Source organism: Phascolarctos cinereus, unplaced genomic scaffold (assembly GCF_003287225.1).
Source record: "Phascolarctos cinereus isolate Bilbo 61053 unplaced genomic scaffold, phaCin_HiC Scaffold_2;HRSCAF=192, whole genome shotgun sequence".
Lineage (NCBI taxonomy): Eukaryota > Metazoa > Chordata > Mammalia > Diprotodontia > Phascolarctidae > Phascolarctos > Phascolarctos cinereus.
This window is the reverse complement of record NW_027555625.1, coordinates 373,827,550-373,851,341: the sequence shown is the minus strand read 5'-3', so window position 1 is coordinate 373,851,341 and position 23,792 is coordinate 373,827,550. Positions and strand designations below refer to the sequence as shown.

Below are 23,792 nucleotides of genomic sequence, written 5' to 3'. Positions count from 1 at the left end.
AAAAGAACTTAATTCTACTTTTGACACTTTCTCTCATCCAAAAAACATACAGAGGAAATCCAGTCATAATATACATCTCAAAATCCCTCAAAAAATTTTCTCAATGCAAAACGACGAGATGACGCACTCATTTCACCTATTTTAAATACGTTTAGATTTTAAGTATTTATATTTCAGCTACTACAACAAACATTTAGACTGTATTGATTTGAAAACCCATCTTAGTAGCAACTTCATACACACACATATAAATATATGTGTGTTTGTGAGTGGACACATACACAAATATGTGAAAAATTCAATGGAGTGTGGCAATCTGAATCTGTTATCCACGAACATTTTAATAACAAAAAGGATTACATATCTGAGTTCAGTGGAGCAATTCTTAAAGAAGAGCAACTCAACTTAATCACCACTATGACCTTGGGTAAATTATTTGGCCTTTCTGGGTATTAGTTTCCATTCCTTAAAATGCGTGATGTCTGGCTGATCTCTATAACATCTTTAAGTTCTGTATTATATGATGTTAATAATATTTTCCTAAGTTAAATTCTTCTAAGACCATAAATCCCTAGCCAGAATAACTGGAAAATGTGATACACCTCTCCAGTGTGGTAGAGACAGAAGAGTAATTGCATGAGTACTGAAAATTAATTTGTAATCCTATTCTACAGAATAAAGTTTACCTGGAAAAGTGTTTGTCCATCTTTACCTTGAAGTAAAGACTGAGTAGGTAATGGAGACTCCTTTTGCTCACAGCTCTGCTGATTTATCAAGGTGTCTGCATAGTTGGGCTGAGGAAAGATCAACTGACTCTTCCGAGAATCTGTGGTGAAAGAAACCTCATGGGAATAGGTCTGAAGGAAAGCTCTCACTCCATCTATTCCCAAAAACTGAGAGGAGGGGATTCCCCCCACATGGTCACCTGCAGACTGGGCAACTTGCAGCATCCACCACCTTCTCAGTCTGAGAGCCAGCAGAAGGACGATGAAGGCAAAGAACAAGCAGGAAACCACAGCCACTGCTATGACCAGGTAAAATGTGAGGAGAGAGTCGTCCTGGGGATCAGAGGAAGTCTGGCTGCTGAGATCTGAGAGGATCTCGGGGATGCTGTCAGCCACTGCCACAGTGACGCTGATGGTGGCAGAGAGAGGGGGTTCCCCATTATCTGTCACTACCACTATGAGATTCTGCTTGAGGCATCTTTGTCCAGGAATGTCCGGACAGTCCTGATCTCCCCTGAGTGCAGACCCACGGAGAAGAGTCCAGGCTCTGTGGCCTTGAGCAGGCGGTAGGACAGCCAGGCATTCTGGCCAGAGTCTGCATCCACTGCCACCACCTTGGTCACCAGGTAGCCTGGCTCTGCCGAGCGTGGGGCCAGCTCCACTCCACTGGAGCCATCCGTGGGGAAGGCTGGGTACAGGATTTCTGGGGCATTGTCATTCTGATCCAGGATGAACAGAGTCAGGGACACATTGGTGCTGAGAGGAGGGTCCCCAGAATCTCTGGCTGTCACTCTCAGCTGAAATTCCTGGAACTGTTCATAGTCGAAGGAGCACAGAGCATAGAGGACACCAGTCTCTGAGTTGATGGACACAATGGATGAAAGTGGTGGTGCCTCTGAGGGCAGGGTGCTGTCCATGATGGAGTAGGTGACTAAGGCATTCTGCTCACTGTCTGGATCATGGGCACTCAAGGAGTAGATGGAAGCTCCTCTGGGGTTGTTCTCCTGGATGTAGGCAGAGTACACAGCCTGACTGAAAGTGGGTGGGTTGTCATTGATGTCTGCCACATGCAAAAGGATATGAGTGTCTGTAGACAGAGCTGGGCTCCCAAAGTCTACTGCTCTCACTGTGATGTTGTACTCAGACACCTGCTCCCTGTCCAGAGTCCTGTCAGTCACCAGTGAATAGTAGTTGTCCACCTTCTTTTCTAATTTAAAAGGCAGTTTATCTGGGATGGAACACAAGACTAGACCATTTTCACCAGAGTCTCTATCGTGCACATGGAACAGAGCAATTACAGTCCCAGGGAGAGCATTTTCAGGGATTGTGTTGCTGACAGATGTGATAGTCACTTCTGGGGCATTGTCATTCACGTCTAGAACTGTGACATGAATTTTAGCTCTGCCCCAAAAACCAAGACCATCTTGAGCCTCTACTTCTATCTTATAGAATTCTGCATCTTCATAATCTAGATTTTGTAAGGTTAATAATTCTCCAGTCACAGAATTCAGTTGGAATATTTGTGAGATTTTCCCAGGAATTTTCACTAGAAAATATCTTATCTGGGAGTTGCTTTCTTCATCTGCATCAGTGGCGTTTACTGTGAGCAGCACTGTCCCCTGGGACACGTTCTCTGGAACACTGACGGTATACACAGGCTGAGTAAATATGGGAGCGTTGTCATTTACATCCAGGACAGTCACTCGGATTCGAACAGTGCCAGAAAGGACAGGATATCCTCCATCTCTGGCTGAGAGAACTATGTGGAGAGTAGGCTCTTCCTCCCGGTCCAGGGACCTCTCCAGTACCAGTTCTGGGTACTTGATCCCATCACCTCCACTTTGCACAAGCAGAGAGAAGTGATCATTGGGGCTCAGCTTATAACCCTGGAGGGAATTCACTCCCACATCTGGATCATAAGCACTTTCTAGAATAAACTGGGTTCCTGGAGCTGTGGTTTCACTGATTTTTAGTTCTAGCTCTTCTTCCCGAAAGCGAGGGGCGTTATCATTAATGTCGGTTATTTCCACTTCCACTGAATAAATTTTCAATTTATCTTCAACCAGAACATTAAAATTTAGTAGGCACTGGGCGCTCTGTGCACAGAGCTCTTCCCTGTCTATTCTGTCCGCAGTGACTAAGCTACCGCTTCTGACACTGAGAGCGAAATACAGCTTCTTACCTTTGGAGACAATGCGGGCTCCGCGCTCAGGCAATTCCTTCAGTTCCAGTCCCAGGTCCTGGGCGATGTTGCCCACGAAAGAGCCCTTCTCCATCTCCTCGGGAATCGAGTAGCGGATTTGGGTGGCCACGGTGTCCCACAGCAGTCCCAGGAGAGAACAAAGCAGGATTCGCCTTCTGCCGTCGCTGTGTTTTTGCCCAGTGACCATTGCTTCTCTTCGGAATACACTCCTTGCTGTCTGTAGGTAGCTCGTGGCTCCTCTGTTTTCCTAGTTGTTGTTGTCCAGAGCCCAAGTCTGGAGCCTGCAGGGTTAGGGGGCTCCGTTTCTCCGTATCCTGGAGCGTGTGTGTGGGTTTGGTCTTCCTGAGCTTTGTGCACTAGGACCTGGGAGAATTAGACTTGCTCTCTCCCAGCATTTCTGTTCCTGATTGGTGAACAGCGGCTCCCAGAGTTTAAATCAATTATTGCATCCCCTCTAAGACAATGTTTTGAATGGTGTAATATATGAATTGTTGTTATAATGAAAGAAATTTTTTAAAAAGTCATAGAATTGGAGGTATTTTGGATCATAAGTTCATAGGATCATATGAAGAATCACAGTTGGTAGGAATATCATTCTTTACTGTCGATTTTTATAAAGTTTTTATTCTCAGTTCTGTTATTTTTATCTTCCTTTTCTATTAAGCTAAATAAATTATAACTCAGCTGGGTGATAATAACTTTGTAAATGTTCATTAGAATATAAATACTTCTTTTTTGTTGATGATGTGCTTTTTCCATTTATAGAATAAATATATTGATTCTCTTCATCTCAATGTATATGTCAATATTTATGCATATGTTTAGCGATACCCATATTTTTTTGTATGTTTACCTGAATATTGGCCAATCAACGAGAGCAAGACAATACGGTCATTGTTTGGTCCTAACCGGCTCAGAATGAATGGAAATAGCAATTGTTTCAGTTTTGGCCAAAATCCTGGAGTTCTTCCCCTCCCAGATCTATTTTTTTAATGAGGCCATTCTTAGCCTCACTTGTTATTAAGCCTTAATTTATGAGTGGGCGCAGCAGCAGTCAAATTGAGACCTGTTGAAGACCTTAGCTTGAAAAAGCCAATGTCCCCGAATGCATCTGGGACCATCTCCAGTTGCCCTGATCTATATTTTGCCACTGGACCCAGATGGCTCTGGAGGAGCTGGTGATTTTGCGCAACTTTCCCTCACTGAAATCCAATTCACTTGCATGTTATGGTGTCACCTCCCTGACTTCATGGTCCTCTTTGAGAATGAGGGACAAACAGCAAGCAGCAGTAGCAACAACCTGAATACATCATCCATATATTAAGTGTCAGTGTGACATGGTACACATTTGTACTCAATAATAAATTATATCAGGGATTAAATACAGTATATGATTCATATGATTGAAGCCTTGCAGTTCAATATAGTTAGCATCACTGAAGTTAGTTGCTACATTCCTAAATGTCCTGCCAAACAATCTAACACAGAAATGTGAAAAATGTAGTGATGACAGCAGGTAATAAACAGCAATTAGTTACAACCAAAGGTTTGTAAGTCTCAGATGAGATGATGGCTATGAAGCACTTTGCCAACCTTATTTCACTTATATAAATGGCAGCTGTTGTTGTTATCCCCTGATCATCAGACCCCCGGTCTCTTGATGATGTCATACCCTAAGCCTTGTACTGCCCTGCAGCTAAGTTTAAGCAGTTTACAGAGAAACTGTAACAAACTGGAGCAGGAAGATTATGATGCCACAATTTAGAGTAACCTGTGTTCTTCAGTGTAAAGTTGACAAAATATAACATCATTTTTAGAAATGAAAAAGAAATCAAAAGCAATATTGACTATCAAGACAAAGTAGTTAAACATGAAAATGTTCTTCAGTATTCCAATGATTTGATACTTCTTTTAGTTTATGATCTTTGAGAATTTCTGGGATCAACGTTTCATACCCTAAAGGAAATGATGTAATGAATCTCTTCATATTTGCCTAGGCTGATCCTCAGATGGTAGAAATAGAAATACAACTCATCATAAGGCATTAAAGTAATGGTCTCCAGAAAGTGTTAGACATTAAAAGGTGTTGAACTTTTACTTAAATGTCTAATTACTACTAAAAATAACTATTCATGGGCTCAAAGAGACCCAAAGCCTTCAAATAAAGTGAATTATAACTAAATTAGGCCTGCATACAAAAACTGGAAGTCAATATTTACTAACATAGACATTGACAAAGCATTAAGAGGAAAGTTTATACTGAAAATATTATGAAGGATCTTTCCTCTATTTCTTGTATCACTCTCTCTCATCCAACAAAATACACAGGAAATCCAGTCATACTATACACCTCAACATTCGGCAAAAAAAAAAATTAAAAATGCAAAACGACAAAACAATCCACTCATTTCACCTACTTTAAATAAATGGAAGTCTTATGTCTTTATATTTTAGCTATTATAACAACATTTAGATCAGGGGTGGGGAACCTCTGGTCTTGAGGCCATATATAGCCTTCTAGGTCCTTAGATTCTGTCTTTTGAACAAGTCCAAGTTTTACAGAACAAATCCTTTTATAAAAGGGATGTGTTCTATGAAGTTTGGATTAAGTCAAAGAGTCATACATGGGAAACTAACAGCCACATGTGGTCTTCAGGCCACAGGTTCCCCACCCAGATTTAGAATATTGATTTGAAAACCCATCTTGATAGCAGATTCATATGTGTGTGTATGTACATATACACAAATGTGTAAAACTTCAAAGGAGTTTGACAACTCGAATCTGTAATCCATTAAATTTTTGATCACAAAAAGGGTTCTGTATCTGAACTCAGGGGAACAATTTTTAAAAGAGAACTAACTCTCCTTAGTCACTACTATGACCTTAGGTAAATAATTTGAACTTTCGGGATATTAGTTTTTATTCCTTAAAATTTGGGTTGTTGTATGGATGATCTCCAATAGTATCATCAAGTTCTATATTTTATGATAGTTTCGCTAGAATTAAATTTTTCTAGGACCATAACCTCCTAGTAACAATAGTTAGAAAATGAAATAGGACTCTCTAGTGAATGGTAGAGACAGAAAAGTCTCTTGTAAACATGAGTCCCAGAAAATTAATTTGCAATTCTTTTCTATGGAATGAAGTTTACCTGGAAAAATGCTTCTTCATCTTTTCCTTGAAGTAAATACTGAGTAGGTAATGGAGACTCCTTTTGCTCACAGCTCTGCTGACTTATCACGGTGTCTGCATAGTTGGGCTGAGGAAAGATCAACTGACTCTTCCGAGAATCCGTGGTGAGAGAAACCTCATGGGAATAGGTCTGAAGGAAAGCTCTCACTCCATCTATTCCCAAAAACTGAGAGGAGGAGACTCCCCCCACATGGTCACCTGCAGACTGCACAACTTGCAGCATCCACCATTTTCTCAGTCTGAGAGCCAGCAGAAGGACGATGAAGGCAAAGAACAAGCAGGAAACCACAGCCACTGCTATGACCAAGTAAAACGTGAGGAGAGAGTCATCTTGGGGATCAGGGAAAGTCTGGCTGCTGAGATCTGAGAGGATCTCGGGGATGCTGTCAGCCACTGCCACAGTGACACTGATGGTGGCAGAGAGAGGGGGTTCCCCATTGTCTGTCACTACCACTATGAGATTCTGTTTGAGGGCATCTTTGTCCAGGAATGTCCGGACAGTCCTAATCTCCCCTGAGTGCAGACCCACGGAGAAGAGTCCAGGCTCTGTGGCCTTGAGCAGGCGGTAGGACAGCCAGGCATTCTGGCCAGAGTCTGCATCCACTGCCACCACCTTGGTCACCAGGTAGCCTGGCTCTGCCGAGCGTGGGGCCAGCTCCACTCCACTGGAGCCATCCGTGGGGAAGGCTGGGTACAGGATTTCTGGGGCATTGTCATTCTGATCCAGGACAAACAGAGTCAGAGACACGTTGGTGCTGAGAGGAGGGTCCCCAGAGTCCCTGGCTGTCACTCTCAGCTGAAATTCCCGGAACTGTTCATAGTCAAAGGAGCACAGAGCATAGAGGACACCAGTCTCTGAGTTGATGGACACTATGGATGACAGTGGTGGTGCCTCTGAGGGCAGGGTGCTGTCCATGATGGAGTAGGTGACTAAGGCATTCTGCTCACTGTCTGGATCATGGGCACTCAAGGAGTAGATGGAAGCTCCTCTGGGGTTATTCTCCCGGATGTAGGCAGAGTAGGCTGCCTGACTGAAAATGGGTGGGTTGTCATTGATGTCTGCCACATGCAAAAGGATATGAGTGTCTGTAGACAGAGCTGGGCTCCCAAAGTCTACTGCTCTCACAGTGATGTTGTACTCAAACACCTGCTCCCTGTCCAGAGCCCTATCTGTCACCAGTGAATGATAATTGTCCACCTTCTTTTCTAATTTAAAAGGCAGATCATCCGGGATGGAGCACAAGACTCGACCATTTTCACCAGAATCTCTGTCATACACATAGAACAAGGCAATTACAGTCCTGGAGGGAGCATTTTCTAGGATTGAATTGGTGACAGAAGTAATAGTCACTTCTGGGACATTATCATTCACGTCTAGAACTGTGACATGAATTTTAGCTCTGCTCTTGAGGCCAAGGCCATCTTTAGCTTCTGCTTGTATCACATAGAATCCTGCAACTTCATAATCTAGATTTTGTAAGGTTGATAATTCTCCAGTCACAGAATTCAGTTGGAATATTTGTGACATCTTTCCAGGCATTTTCACTTGAAAGTATCTTACCTGAGAATTGATTCCTTCATCTGCATCAGTGGCATTCACTGTGAGCAGCACTGTCCCCTGGGGTACATTCTCAGGAACACTGACAGTATACATGGACTGAGTAAACACTGGGGCATTATCATTGGCATCCAAGACAATCACTCGGATTCTAGCAGTGCCAGAACGGACTGGTTCTCCTCCATCCCATGCTGTGAGTACAATATGGAGATCTGGTTCCTTCTCCCGGTCCAGGGCCTGCTCCAGCACCAGCTCTGGATACTTCACTCCATCATCTCCCCTTTGCACTCTCAGAGAGAAGTGATGGTTGGGGCTTAGTTCATAACCCTGGAGAGAATTCACCCCCACATCCCGGTCATACGCACTTTCCAGGAGATGATGGGTTCCTGGAGATGTGATTTCACTGATTTTTAGTTCTAGTTCCTCTGCTAAAAAGTGTGGGGCGTTATCATTGATGTCGGTTATTTCCACCTCTACTGAATAGATTTTCAGTTTATCCTCAACGAGAACATTAAAATATATCATGCACTGGGCACTCTGGGCACAGAGCTCTTCTCTGTCTATTCTGTCAGCGATGACTAAGCTGCCGGTTCTGACACTGAGAGCGAAATGAGGCTTCTTACCTTTGGAGACTATACGAGCCCCTCGCTCCGACAGTTCTCTAGGCTCCAACCCCAAGTCCTTGGCCATGTCTCCCACAAACGATCCCTTTTCCATCTCCTCGGGAACCGAGTAGCGTATCTGAGCAGAGCTGATCTTCCACAGCGTGCTCAGGAGAAAACAAAGCAGAAGTCGCCGCATGCAGCCTCTGTGGTTTTGTTTAGCGACCATTGTTTTCATTAGGAATGTTCTTATTCCGCAGCCGAATCTGAGTTAGCGTTTGGATTCTCTGTTTCCCCCTGTAGTATCTGTTCAGAACCTAAGTCTGGAGCGTTTAGGATTAGAGGGCTTACTTTCTGTGAATCCTGGAGCTTGTGTGTTCTGTCTTCCAGAGCTTTGTGCCCCAGCACCCTGAAAGATTAGGCTGTTCCTCTCCCTGAATTTCTCTTGGTGATTAGTGGACAGCGGCGCTCAGAGGCTAAATCAATTATTGCATCCTTTCTGACATTGTTTAGAATGGTATAAAGTATCAAATGTCATTAAGAAAGAAATTGAATCTGACGGATTTATGAGAAATGCTAGCCATCTCCAGAGAAGGAACTGATGGAGTCTGAATGTGGAACAAAGCTACTTTTTCTTTTTTTTTCTTTTCTTCCCCACAACCTACCATGAAAATACTTTTGCATGACTGCTCATGTATAACTTATATTAAATTGTTTGCCTTCTCAATGAGGAGGCAAAAGGAATAAGGTAGAGAATTTGGAACTCAAAAAAAATTAAAGATGAATGTTAGAAGCTGTTTTATGTGTAATTGGAGAAAATAAAATATTATTTTTTTTAAAAAAAGGAATTGAAGTCATAGATTTGGAGTTACCTTAGATCAGGGGTGGGGAACTTGTGGCCTTGAGGCTACATATGGCCTTCTAGATCCTTGGGTTAGGCCTTTTGACTGAGTCCAAGTTTTACAAAACAAATCCTTTTATTAAGGGGATTTGTTCTGTGAAGTTTGGATTCAGTCAAAGGGCTGAACTTGAGGACTTAGAGGGCCATATGCAGTGTTGAGGCTCCAGGTTCCCCACCCCTGACTTAGATAATAATTTCATAAGATCATAAATTTAATGTTGATTGAGACCTTCTAGGCAACCTCCTACAATTCCATTTTGGTGAATGGTATTAAAATGTCATTTTTTAAAAATGTCAATCTTTAGAGTATTTTTATTGTCAGGTTTTGTAACTTTTACCTTCAGTCACTCAGGCAAAACAAATTATATAACTCACAAAGATGATAATACTGTATACATTTTATAGAATGGAAAGATTATTTTGTGTTCACTATTTACCTTTCAGACAATAAAACAACAAATATATTGACATACATCTTAATTTCAGAGTATCTCTGCAGATTTGTCCATATGTCTAGCCATAAACTTATTTCTCTCTTTCTCTCTCTCTCTCTCTCTCTCTCTCTCTCTCTCTCTGTCTCTCTCTCTCTCTCTCTCTCTCTCTCCCCCCTCCCTCTCTCTCTCCCTCTGTGTTTTGTTGTGTGTGTGTATGTGTGTAGTAATCTATTCTTCAGGCTACATTTTGACATGATACTAATTTGTCTATGACAAGAAATTGTTAACTTTTGGACTGTGTATTAACTTTCTATGTATTCTATATATGCATATATATATATATCTATATATTTTTATGTATTACATATATGTAATTGTACACTTGCAGTTCAATAGAGGTTACACAACCAAAGTTAGTTGCTCTCATTTTTCAACATCCTCCCAAAGAAAATCCTACAAAATATGGTGACTGTAACCTTGGAATTATCAATTAGCTCTAACCCAGTGGAGTATGAAGTTCATGATGCCACCAAACAATTTAATGTAACCCATGTTCTCCGGTGTTAAACTGACAAATTGAAATGTAATTTTTTTTAGAAATGAGAAAAAAAGACAAAAGTAATGCTGACTATCATATCAAAGCAATTGAACATGTAAATATTCTTCAGTACTTCAAGGGTCTGATATGTCTAAGGAAGTAAGGAAATGAATCTCTGCATATTCATCTAGACTGGTCCTCATATGGTAGAAAAACAAATACAACCTATCCTGTGGAATATAGTGATGGCCCTCTGAGAAAGTGTAAAGTATGACATTATTACTTAAATGTGCAATTTCTGTTCAAAGGAGAATAACCTTTTCATGGGCTGATGGAATCAGAACTAAATTATGCCTGTGCACAATAACCGGAACTTCACAGAGACAAATGTCCCAAGTTAACGGTAAGTAAGATAGACACTTATAAAGTTATAAGACGGAAGTGCATATTGAAAATTAAATGAAAGAGAATGAGTGTGACTCCACTGACCGTACCTCTCTCTCATCCATGAAACCCAGCCATACTACACACATCTCAAAATCGAGAAATCTGTAAAAATGCAAAAGGATGAGATAATCCACTTATTTCACCTTTTCTAAAGAAGTGGAAGCTATATGTCAGTATATTTCAGCTGCTACAACAAACCTTTACACTATGCATTCTTTTGAAGATTCATTTTAGCAGTAGCAGCTTCCTTCATATATGTATACATACAGATATATATGTACATACGAAAAATGTGGATAAATACAATAGATTTTTAAAATCACTGGGTGCTTAAGAGAGTGAGTCTGTAATGAACATTGAATCTCAAAGAGGGTCATGAATGTGAGGCTAGTGGAACAATTCTTAAAGGAGAGGTAGCTTAGGCAGTACTGTGACATTGGGAAAATCATTTAACCTTTCTGAGTATTAATTTTCATTCCTTGGATTTTGACTGGATAATCTCCACAATACCTTCAAGTTCTATGTGGTCTTATTGCATTTAACAATAGTTTTACTGGAGTTAAGCCTTTCTCAGATGATACCTTCATAGCCAGAATAAGTAGAAAATGCACAGACCTCTACTGAATAGTAGAGATAGAAAAGTAATAACATGACTGGACAAAAATTAATTTGTAATTCTATTCTACAGAATAAAGTTTACCTGGAAAAATGCTTCTTCATCTTTTCCTTGAAGTAAAGACTGAGTAGGTAATGGAGACTCCTTTTGCTCACAGCTCTGCTGACTTATCACAGTGTCTGCATAGTTGGGCTGAGGAAAGATCAACTGACTCTTCCGAGAATCCGTGGTGAGAGAAACCTCATGGGAATAGGTCTGAAGGAAAGCTCTCACTCCATCTATTCCCAAAAACTGGGAGGAGGAGACTCCCCCCACATGGTCACCTGCAGACTGCACAACTTGCAGCATCCACCATCTTCTCAGTCTGAGAGCCAGCAGAAGGACGATGAAGGCAAAGAACAAGCAGGAAACCACAGCCACTGCTATGACCAAGTAAAACGTGAGGAGAGAGTCATCTTGGGGATCAGGGAAAGTCTGGATGCTGAGATCTGAGAGGATCTCGGGGATGCTGTCAGCCACTGCCACAGTGACACTGATGGTGGCAGAGAGAGGGGGCTCCCCATTATCTGTCACTGCCACTATCAGATTCTGTTTGAGGGCATCTTTGTCCAGGAATGTCCGGACAGTCCTGATCTCCCCTGAGTGCAGACCCACGGAGAAGAGTCCAGGCTCTGTGGCCTTGAGCAGGCGGTAGGACAGCCAGGCATTCTGGCCAGAGTCTGCATCCACTGCCACCACCTTGGTCACCAGGTAGCCTGGCTCTGCCGAGCGTGGGGCCAGCTCCACTCCACTGGAGCCATCCGTGGGGAAGGCTGGGTACAGGATTTCTGGGGCATTGTCATTCTGATCCAGGATGAACAGAGTCAGGGACACATTGGTGCTGAGGGGAGGGTCCCCAGAGTCTCTGGCTATCACCCTTAGCTGAAATTCCTGGAACTGTTCATAGTCAAAGGAGCACAGAGCATAGAGGACACCAGTCTCTGAGTTGATGGACACTATGGGTGACAGTGGTGGTGCCTCTGAGGGCAGGGTGCTGTCCATGATGGAGTAGGTGACTAAGGCATTCTGCTCACTGTCTGGATCACGGGCACTCAAGGAGTAGATGGAAGCTCCTCTGGGGTTATTCTCCCAGATGTAGGCAGAATAGGCAGCCTGACTGAAAGTGGGTGGGTTGTCATTGATGTCTGCCACATGCAAGAAGATATGAGTGTCTGAGGACAGAGCTGGGCTCCCAAAGTCTTCTGCTCTCACAGTGATGTTGTACTCAGACACCTGCTCCCTGTCCAGAGCCCTGTCAGTCACCAGTGAATGGTAGTTGTCCACCTTCTTTTCTAATTTAAAGGGCAGATCACCCGGAATGGAACATAGGATTCGGCCATTTTCACCAGAGTCTTGATCATGCACATGGAACAGAGCAATTACAGTCCCAAGGGGAGCATTTTCAGGGATTGAGTTGGTGACAGAGGTGATAGTCACTTCTGGGGCATTGTCATTCACGTCTAGTACTGTGACATGAATTTTAGCTCTGCTCTTGAGGCCAAGGCCATCCTTTGCTTCTGCTTCCATCATGTAGAATTCTGCAGCTTCATAATCCAGATTTTGTAAGGTTGATAATTCTCCAGTCACAGAATTCAGTTGGAATATTTGTGACATCTTTCCAGGCATTTTCACTTGAAAGTATCTTACCTGAGAATTGATTCCTTCATCTGCATCAGTGGCATTCACTGTGAGCAGCACTGTCCCCTGGGGTACATTCTCAGGAACACTGACAGTATACATGGACTGAGTAAACACTGGGGCATTATCATTGGCATCCAAGACAATCACTCGGATTCTAGCAGTGCCAGAACGGACTGGTTCTCCTCCATCCCATGCTGTGAGTACAATATGGAGATCTGGTTCCTTCTCCCGGTCCAGGGCCTGCTCCAGCACCAGCTCTGGATACTTCACCCCATTGTCTGTGCTTTGCACTCTCAGAGAAAAGTGATGGTTGGGGCTCAGCTCATAACCCTGGAGAGAATTCACTCCCATATCTGGGTCATATGCACTTTCCAGGAGAAGCTGGGTTCCTAGAGCTGTGAATTCACTGATTTTTAGTTCTAGGTCCTCTGCTAAAAAGTGAGGAGCATTATCATTGATGTCGGTTATTTCCACATCCACTGAATAGATTTTCAGTTTATCCTCAACGAGAACATTAGAGTACAGCAGGCACTGGGCACTCTGGGCGCAGATTTCTTCTCTGTCTATTCTGTCAGCGATGACTAAGCTACCGGTTCTGACATTGAGAGCGAAATGCTGCTTCTTACCTTTGGAAACGATGCGAGCCCCTCGCTCTGACAATTCCCTTAGTTCCAGCCCCAAGTCCTTGGCGATGTCGCTCACAAAAGCTCCCTTTTCCATCTCCTCAGGAATCGAGTAGCGGATTTGGGCAGCGCTGATTTCCCACAGCGTGCCCAGGAGAAAACAAAGCAGGAGTCGCCGCATGCAGCCTCTGTGGTTTTGCTCGGCGACCATTGTTTCGTTTAGAAACATTCTCCTTATTCTGCAGACGAATCTGGGTTAGTTCTTGGGTTCCCTGAAGGGCAGTAGATTTGCTTGGTAGTCGGTTTCCGGAATCTAAACCCAGAGTTTGCAGGGTTGGAGGGCTGAATTTGTGTGCATACTGGTTCTTGTGTGTCTGATTTTCCAGAGCCCTGTGTCTCTCAAGACTTGGAAGGATTCGACTGGCTCTCTCCTGGTGTTTCTCTTCCCTATTGGTGAACAGCGGCGCCCAGAGTCTACATCAATTATTACACTCGTTCTGAGACACTAATGGTATATTGGCTTGTATACTTTGTGAGATGTTGTTTTAAAGAAAGCTATTTTTCTTTGGGATTTGGAGGGACCTTAAGGAGATCATTTATTCCAAAAACAACAAGACTTTATTTATGTTTCTGTCAATCTTTATAAATTTTATTTTGCTAATTGTGACTATTACCTTCTTGACCTATTAGGTAATCTAACTTTAAATTTACTCTTCTCTCTACCACAGAAAATATTTTGTGTAACTTTGCTATCAAGTCTCTTTGTTGTAATTTTTATCTCTCATCTCATAATAACGACAAGATTTTTACACTCAATCTTAATATCTATAGTTTATATTTGCATTTGTAAATGCACATTAATATTTTACCTAAATCAATATATCCATATCTTTACATATCTGTCTTTTCTTTCAGAGCTTCAAGAAATACTTTGGCATGGCATTAACTTTAACTTCGTAAGAAGTAATCCCCATGTCAGTTGTGAATAAAATTTCACAATCTTGTTATTAATTAACTTGAAGTACAAGACAGCACAACTGAATCTCTTTACTATCCTATATTTTGTTTCACCAAACAGAATGGTACAAAGGTATAACTCTATCCATATTAGATTAGTAAGTGGTTATACTCTACTGCAATAGGCATGATAAGATATGTGAGAGAAAGTCTAGGAGCCTTGTGGTAAAGTAGAAAGAAAAATGGATCTGGTGTCAGAGATCTTGGGTTTGATTGGAGGATTGTCTGCTTACAATATATGTGTCCTTTGGCCAGTCTCCTAACTTCTCTGGATCTGTTTTCATTCATAAAAAATGAATGTCTTAGGCTATATAAACCCAAGTCCTTTAAATTGCATATTTATGGCTCTCTAAGCCTTTGCTAAGTTCTTCAGTGTAAAACTGATGAATTGAAAGGGTATTGTTTTAGAAATGAGAAAGACATCCAAGGAAATACTGGGCAACAAAACATCTGAATGTGAGAGAACATACCAGTACTTTAAGTATCTGTGTGGTTCAAGGTATAGTCGACCTCTCCTCTAACATATTACCAAACCATCCTACCACTTCATTGGTGATCTTTGTGATCAACATTTTTAATTACTTTACTGCCACTCTAATGATTAGTGTCTTATAATTTAGCTGGACTAATCTTTCAACCATTGATACATGGATTATATGAAGACCCCATTGGAGAGTGTAAGTCATTACAAGATGTCAATACAGTATTATTTTAAACACTCAATTCCTGGTAAAAGAGATAACAACTTTGTCATTGCCTCCAGGAGACAATGATGATGGTGTTAAAATATAGTGATTCCCTGTGATTCACTGGCATGTCAGTTGCAGAACAGGAATTTGAGAAATGCACATCTCTTTGTTTCATGGTTAATAGAGTCATCATTTATAAATCAATATGAGAATTCGTAAGGGAGTGTGACCTAGTGGATAAAGTTTGTATAGAACTAAAGGAGAATTTGATTCAATCCTGGCTCCAACAAGCTCTCCATGTGACCTCAGGTTCATTTAATCTCTCTGTGCCTTGGGCAAAATTACAGATTCAAAGTAAGTGAAGATCTTCATCAATATATGGATTTCCCTCATTTGGAGTGTCCCATACTAATGAAATCCCAAGTCTGGTCCAATAAAACAAAAGAGAAGAATGTATCACTAATAAAAATAAGAAAGAATAACAACAGAAGAAATTTTTAAAAATCAGATAGTGAAAATCTACTTCCTTTCTTGTGGTAATCTGAAACTACAGAGATCAAACTGCAGCAAGAATTTAAGAAAGTGTAATAGAACCAAACAATGACCTCATTTAAACTTTTCTAAATGAAGAAGTCAACACAACTCAGGTAATTTTTGTCAGCACTATATTTCTAGATTTTGTGATCTGAAGATAAGTCACAGTTGGAATATGATTCACATATTCAGTAAAAGGGATGCCTGACTATTTCTTTTTGTAGTAATAGATATTAAATCTTATCCTAAATCAATGTCCCATGTACTATAGTATTGGTTCAATCCTCTTAGGGAAGTTAGTATAGTATCTTGAGCGACCTTGGCCAAGCCACTGAAACTATCTATCAGTTCCCATACCTCAAAAAAAAATTATAAGACTTTGGAAAACTTCCAAGATATTTTCCAGTTCTACGTCTTATGACTTTACTTATTAGCATTTTTACTAGATTCAGATCCTCATTAGAGAAAATTATTGTTGGCAGAATAACCATAACATGCTACTAAAGTCTAGCAAACAGTACAGAGACAAATGTAGTCATGAATTTCAAAATAACTTGTAATTCAATTCTACAGAATTTTTTTTACCTGAAAAAAATGTTTGTTCATCTTTAGCTTCAAATAAAGACTGGGGACATAATGTTGATTTCTTGTAGTTTTGCTGACTTAGAAGTGTGTCTGCGTAGTTGGGCTGGGGGAAGATCAACTGGCTTTTCCAAGAGTCAGTAGTAAGAGCAACTTCATGTGAATGTGTTTGGAGAAAAGCTTGAACTCCATTAGTGTCCACAAATTGGGATGCAGGCACACCCAAGAAATAGGTATCAGATGACCCTAAAAACTGTGATCTCCTCCACTGATGGAGCTTGACTATCAGTAAGACAATGATGAAGGCAAAAAAGAGACAAGATACTGCAGCTATTTCTATGACCAAGTAAAGTGTGATATTAGAGTCCTCTTGAATTCCAGGAGCTGCCTGGCTGCTGAGATCTGAGAGGATCTCAGGGATGTTATCAGCCACTGCCACAGTGACACTGATGGTGGCAGAGAGAGGGGGCTCTCCATTATCTGTTACTGCCACTATGAGATTCTGCTTGAAGGCATCTTTGTCGAGGAATGTCCAAACAGTCCTGATCTCCCCTGAATACAGACCCATGGAGAAGAGCCCAGGCTCTGTGGCCTTGAGCAGGTGGTAGGACAGTCAGGCATTCTGGCCAGTCTGCATCCACTGCCACTACCTTGGTCACCAGGTAGCCTGGCTCTGCAGAGCATGGGGCCAGCTCCACTCCACTGGAGCCATCCGTGGGAAAGGCGGGGTACAGGATTTCTGGAGCATTGTCATTCTGATCCAGGATGAACAGAGTCAGGGAGATGGTGCTGAAATGATGGTCCCCAGAGTCCCTGGTTGTCAGTCTCAGCTGTAGCTCCTTAAACTGTTCATAGTCAAAGTAGCGCAGAGCATAAAGTATGCCTGTATCAGAATTAATGGAGACATAAGAAGAGAGAGATGCCTCCTGGAAAGTGTCTTCTGCAATGGAGTAAGTGACTTGAGCATTAACCTCCAGGTTGGGATCTGAGGCAGTAACTGAATAAACAGAGACTCCTTTAGGATTATTCTCTTCTATTTAGGCAAAGTAAAATGACTGACTGAAAGTGGGCGAATTGTCATTGATGTCAGCTATATTCAGTGAAAGGTGAGTATAAGTCGATAGTGGTAGACTCCCTCTGTCTATCACTGTCACTGTGAAGTTGTACACAGATACATGCTCCCTGTCCAAAATCCTGTCTGTCTGCAAACTGTAATAGTTATCAACTGTTTTTTTTTCTAATTTAAAGGGCAGATTCTCCCAAATAGAACACTTGACACAACCATTCTCTCCAGAATCTGGGGCATGCACATGAAGAAGGGAAATCACAGTCTCTTGGAGAGAATTTTCTGGAACTGAACCGATGAACGAAGTGATTGTCACTTCTGGGGCATTGTCATTTACGTCCAGAACTGTGATCAAGACCTTAGCATTGGCCATTAAACCAGCTCCATCTTGTGCTTGAATTTCCATTTCATAAAATTCTAATTCGTCAAAATTCAAGGATATTTCATTCCTTATTTCCTCTCTATGAGAGTCCAAGTGGAAGGTTTGGACTGCTTTACTTTCGGTGTTCCTAAAAGAATAGGTCACTTCCCCATTGACTCTCTCATCTGAGTCAGTGGCATTCACCGTGAGCATCCATGTTCCCGCAGGCACACTTTCAGGAACGCTCACGCTGTACGTGGGTTGCGTAAATACTGGCGCTTTGTCACTGAAATCAAGTACAGTCACACGAATGTGTACGGTGCCAGAGCGGACCCGATCTCCCCCATCCGAGGCTGTGAAGGTAAGGTGGTGAACAGGCTCCTTCTCCCGGTCCAGCGCCTGCTCCAGCACCAGTTCCGGGTACTTGGCCTCACCTGTTCCTCTCTGCAGGTGCAGAAAGAAGTGATGGTTTGATCTCAGCTGGTAGCTCTGGACTGAATTCACACCCACATCCGGGTCCTGTGCGGAAGGCAGAGGGTATCCAGTTCCTGGAGTGATTTTTTTCATTAATTTTGAAATCCAAGTCCTCTGACCCAAAGCGAGGAGCGTTGTCATTGATGTCTAATATTTCTACTTCTATAGGGTAAAGTTTTGACTTATCCTCAGTCAGAATATTGAAAATCAGCAGACACTGGGATCTCTGAGCACAAAGCTCCTCCCTCTCTATTCTGTCCAAGGTCACTAAGCTATGGCTTCTTAGGTTCAGAGAGAAATGCTGCTTCTTACCTCTGGAGACGATTCGAGCACCGAGCTCTGACAGTTCCTGAGGCTCTACCCCCAGATCTTTGGCGATGTCGCCCACGAAAGAGCCCTTCTTCATCTCCTCGGGTACCGAGTAGTGGATCTCGGCAGCCCCATCCTTCCACAGAGTTCCCAAGAGAAAGCAAAGCAAGAATGATTCTCTGCAAGCCCACTGCCTGTGCTCAGCAGTCATTGCTGTCTGTCTGCCGAATTATCCATTTTTCTTTTCTCACTACGTGTGTCTGAATTCAGTTCTTGGACCGTCTATGTCTGGTGAAGTATCCACAGTCAAATTCAGAGTGCTCATATGCTGAATCTTTGTGTATTTCATCTGAAGGCTCTTTGTGTAGAAGAAATGAAAAGGCTGACTCTCCTTTAATTTCTCTCCCAGGTTGGTGAACAGCGACACCCAGAGTACCAAGCAACTACTCCAGGATTTTTGAGAAGATGAAATATGTTTTCTCTATACACTATTTTCCTTCCTAATCATTTCCTAGGTCTTCTTTTCACATTCTATCATTCTCTGTGAGAATCACAGATGAATCAAAATAATAATATTTTCATTGTTTCAAGTCATAGCAATTATGTTGTTCTCAAAAAGGTTGATAAAAATAAAAAAAAATCCTATCTACTCAGAATGTGAGGCTTTATTTATTTATTTTTTTGGCCCAAAGTCCAGATATCTGACAAATTTTTAAATGAATTTGTCACTTTTCCTTTCTAGAAGATTGTCACTTAGAAAGCACTCCCAAGGGGCAGCCTCCTGATACACTGCACAGCCTACTGGTGGGGAGTTAGAAGATGTGAGTTGGAATGTCTTAGTTCTGCTCCTTACCTGTGTGACCTTGGCCAAGGTTTTCAACCTTTCTTGGCCTTCAGTTTATGGTCATAAAGTGAGGAGGTTGGATTAAATAGCTTCTAACATCCCTTCAATTATAAATCTTTCAATTCTAAACCTTGTGTTTTTGCTTTTTTTTTTTTGGTTAGGCAATGAGGTTAAGTGATTTGCCCAGGGTCACATGGCTGGTAAGTGTCAGGTGTCTGAGGCCAGATTTGAACTCAGGTCCTCCTGACTTCAGGGCCAGTGCTCTATCCAATGTGCCACCTAGCTGCCCTCTAAACCTTTTTTAAAAAGACTTTTCATCCATGTCCTTCATTTACAGATGAGGAAACTGAAGCGCAGGAAAGTTGAGTGAATTTCCTAAGTCTGCACAGGTAACAACTGAGAAAAACAAGTCCATGTGCATTATTGTTAGCAAGGTAGCCTCAATATTACTCTTGCATTTGCTCAATCTTGCTGCTGTTTGACTTTCTTTTCTTTACGTAGTTTAAGCAAAAATGTATCTTTCTCTTTCTCTTGTGCTTTTTCTTTATATCACCTCATATGTCTTCCCATACTTCTTTGCATTCCTGTTTGCCATTTCATACATCTTATTTCTTTTTAAAGTAACTTTTCAAGATGTTCTTTTTTTAGCAGTTTGATAAAGCAAAAATAGAGTAGAAAATATTTCTCTGCTGAAAACTCTTTGCTCTAATATTTATTTTTTCTTTTTGTCATCTTTGCCACTTTGATGAATGTGATATGGAATCTCAGAGTTACTTTACTTTTAATTTTTTAATTCATAGTGATCTGGAGCATTTTTTCATATAGCCAAAGATATCTTGGGTTTCTTCCTTTGAAAACTGGCTGTTCATACCCATAGCCCATTTATCAATTGGAGAATGTTTCTTTTTCTCATAAATTTGAATCAATTCCTGAGATATCTTGGAAATGAGATTTTCATCACAGATATTTAATGCAAAGATTTTCCCCCTATTTCTTGCTTGCCTTTTAATCTTTGCTTTATTAGGCTTGTTGTTTGCGCAAAAATTTTTTAATTTTATGTAATCAAAATTATCCATTTTGTCCTCTGTGATCTTTGCTATTCCTTGTTTGTTCATGAACTTTTCTCCTATCTATAGATCTGATGATAAAGTATGATATCCATTACAGAGAAGTGGTGTGTTTAGGCTTCAGAATGAAACACACACAAAAACATGTACACACACACACACACACACACAGATATTGAAGGAATTCATTATATTTCTTTTTCTTTCCTTTCTTTTCCATTGCGGTGAGGGGTGGGAGGAAAAGAAAATAGATTTTTTTTTTAAATAGGAAAGTGTTAAAGTGTGAAATGCTGCATGTGATTTCAAAAGAGGCTACTGTATTGTTAGTTTTACTTATTTGTTGTATTTTGATACAAGAGACCTGTCTGGCGGTAATCTGTAAATACTTGTAATGTAAAAACATCAATGAGGCGGGAATAAAATCTTCCCAGTCTATTACCTAGTGACATGATATAAAGTATACTAATTCTTGCATTACTTTTATGCCCAAGGAAAGCCAAAGTTGCAGTACTTCATGCATTTGCAGCTTCCCAAGACACCAAGAGAGGGTAAAAAATAAAAAGGCAACCATAGAAATACCTTAGGGTAAAGGTAATTGATATCTAAGTCTATGTATCTACAGGGGGTTAAATGTCCCAAAGACAAGTTTTTAAAATGTATTTACTCAGTATTTCTTTTGAGAAAAAAAAATTTACTCTAAAAAGACATAATATGAGTTAATGTTTCCAGAAGTGTCAACAATTTCTCATAGCCCAAATTTAACCTTAGAGTTCTGGAATATTTGACTCAGCTCTCCACTATACAAAATCAATATTTTACTGAAGTGAGCTACTTTGTCTGCTAAGACATTTTACAGAAGATGGAGACAGTCTATATCCCTGGATAGAAGAACCTATTAATCAAAGGGAGATCATAGAGTTGGAGATAAATTGTACTCCTATAATTTTTTTTCTTGCTTTTTGGAGAGGCAATCAGGGCTAAGTGACTTGCCTAGGGTCACACAGCTAGTAAATGTCAAGTGTCTGAAGTTAAATTTGAACTCAGGTCCTCCTGACTCCTAGCTGCCCCAAATTGCACCCTTACAGAAAGAATTTGCTCATTCACTGATTACTGTGTGCTTATAATTACGTTAGGTATTGGAAGAGATGCAAAGATAAACAATCTGGTTTCAAACAACTATAAGAGCCTGTTTCAGTTTCCTCATCTGTAAAATGAAGGAATTGGACCAGACGTAATTTAATCTGGGTTCAGAAAAGGAGCAGTTAATTTTCTAAACAACAATATCTGCTGTTGCATGGTGGTTTGTTGGGGAGGGGGAAGATTTCCCTTATTTGTGACAGTAATATTGATGTATTACTATGGGATCTGTTCAATCTGAGGCTCCTTGTTTTAGCAATTTGTAGTAATTCCCAGGTAAGGATTCTATTCCATAGAACACATAGCCCTCTTTGAGAACCATCTTTCCATTCATGCCTGAATCTTGCTCCCTTATCAGGCAGATCACTGACTAGGTAATGGTTCTTCTGGGAAAGGACTGAATTGTATTTAAAGATAATTTAAATCACATTATCATATAGGATTTCCTGAATGTTACAGTGTACTAGCTATATGACATCCTACTTCCTCTGCTTGTACTTCCATGATATCTATACTTATACCTATATCTATCTTCAAAGTTCAATGTTCCTTTAGTTACTATTTCCATATCAATCATAGGATTTAATTCAGTTTAATAAAAGAACACTTATTAAGTGCCCACTAAATGCAAGTGTGTCGTGGGCTGTGAGTACTAGAACCCTATAGTCTCTGAAGACTTGGAATTGAAAATCACTCAAAGTGCAATGGAGATGTGCAAAAGTGGATATGAGCAGGTTGCAACACATTTCAACCCAAGAATTAGGAAGGTGAAGGATATGAGACATGTCATCTACAAGTGAAATCTACAAGTAAAAAAGAAGATTGGCAAGTCACATAAGGAGGTGAAAGCATCTATTAGAATGGACAGACTTCCTGCATTTTCCTGGTTGGTTCTCTCTGAAAGTCAAGAGAAAGTAAGGAAGACCTCTTGCATGTTGGACACACCCTCTAGTGGTCTAGTGTAGAATCACATGGGGTAAGCAAGCATGGAAAGGTTAGAATCTACATCACTGTAATGAATATGAAATCCATAAAATCAAAGGGTATGGTCGAAATTCTGATGGAGAAAATTTGAATTCAGATTTTCCAAAATTCTACTCTCTTCACCCATTGTCCTAATAGTACTGGGCTATTTTTTAAATTTCTGTGGTTATAACTAATAGCAAATTATTAATCTATTCAGTTTTAAGCTATTCAGAGCTATTTATTACATCTTGAAGATAAACTGAATGTTTTCTGGCACATTTCTGAGGCACAAAGTGATTTGCATATTGAACTCTTGGTCCCAGTTCCTGGCTGATAACCACAGGACTGAAGATTGATCTTGTAGAGATCCTGGATTAAGGTAGGCTGATAATTTTTGACATTGTGATTGATCTTGGTCCAAGTAGTATTGTTTTATACTGCATCCACGTAATCCACAGCAGTCAGGACCAAGTAGTGGGACCTTTATTATTCCAGATTGGGAAGTTTCTTGAATGCTAATCCAATATATTTACTGTCATCCAAATATACCTAAGGAGAAATGGTCTGAAGTGGTTGTCTTGTAGGGAATTAATCCCAGAATTTGCATGTACTGATGGAGTTAGTATAGGGATTTTTCTCATATGTCAGCTCTAATTTTAAGGTAACAATCCTTTGAAATCCCTAACATATGGCATATTGTTGTTTACTTCTGAATTTGCATGTTTATATGAAAAGCATTTAAAGGACTCTTTACAAATGTCCAACTTAAACTTGGAGTGAATTTTCCCTTCCTATCTACTCTCTATCTATTCTGTTATTGGCTAGTATCTTCTTTCAGTGTTCACCATAACATATTCCCCTTCACCATTAACCTACAGCTTTAGATCTGAGAAATCTCAGGCATTCCGATCCAGATTCTTCCTAGATTTACCACCTCAGGCTCTTTTACCATTTCCTCAGTAATCAGAAAGTTAATCTGCTCAGAAAGCTCTAATCAGAACAAAATATTCAAGAAGGGAAAAAATATTTGTCACTCCAGTGTCCAGCTCTTCCTCTGTTTGGCAATCCTTTTCATTACTGGGTAGATGTGTTTCCATTTTCCAAGACATCAAATTTCAGATCATTAGTGAATTTAAGTTTTCCCAAAGGAAAAAAGGTCAATGTCAAAGCTCTTAGAGACTTTGAATCTCTTTGTTTAAATGCAGACAGTCTCCCAGAATGTGTGC

At 40.7% G+C, this 23,792-nt stretch overlaps 1 protein-coding gene and 4 pseudogenes across 1 annotated transcript in view; all 5 read right to left on the bottom strand.

Annotated features, from left to right (window-relative positions):
- The window catches only part of LOC110220871 (protocadherin gamma-C4), a 215,327-nt gene that overhangs the window by 163,917 nt on the left and 27,618 nt on the right, over positions 1-23,792 (bottom strand). The gene's annotated exons all lie outside the window — the stretch shown is intronic.
- On the bottom strand, positions 669-3,548 carry LOC110220875 (protocadherin gamma-A2 pseudogene; annotated as a pseudogene).
- Positions 6,063-8,678, bottom strand: LOC144455464 (protocadherin gamma-A2 pseudogene; annotated as a pseudogene).
- LOC110220821 (protocadherin gamma-A3 pseudogene) lies at positions 11,284-13,920 on the bottom strand (annotated as a pseudogene).
- Positions 16,305-19,038, bottom strand: LOC110220822 (protocadherin gamma-A5 pseudogene; annotated as a pseudogene).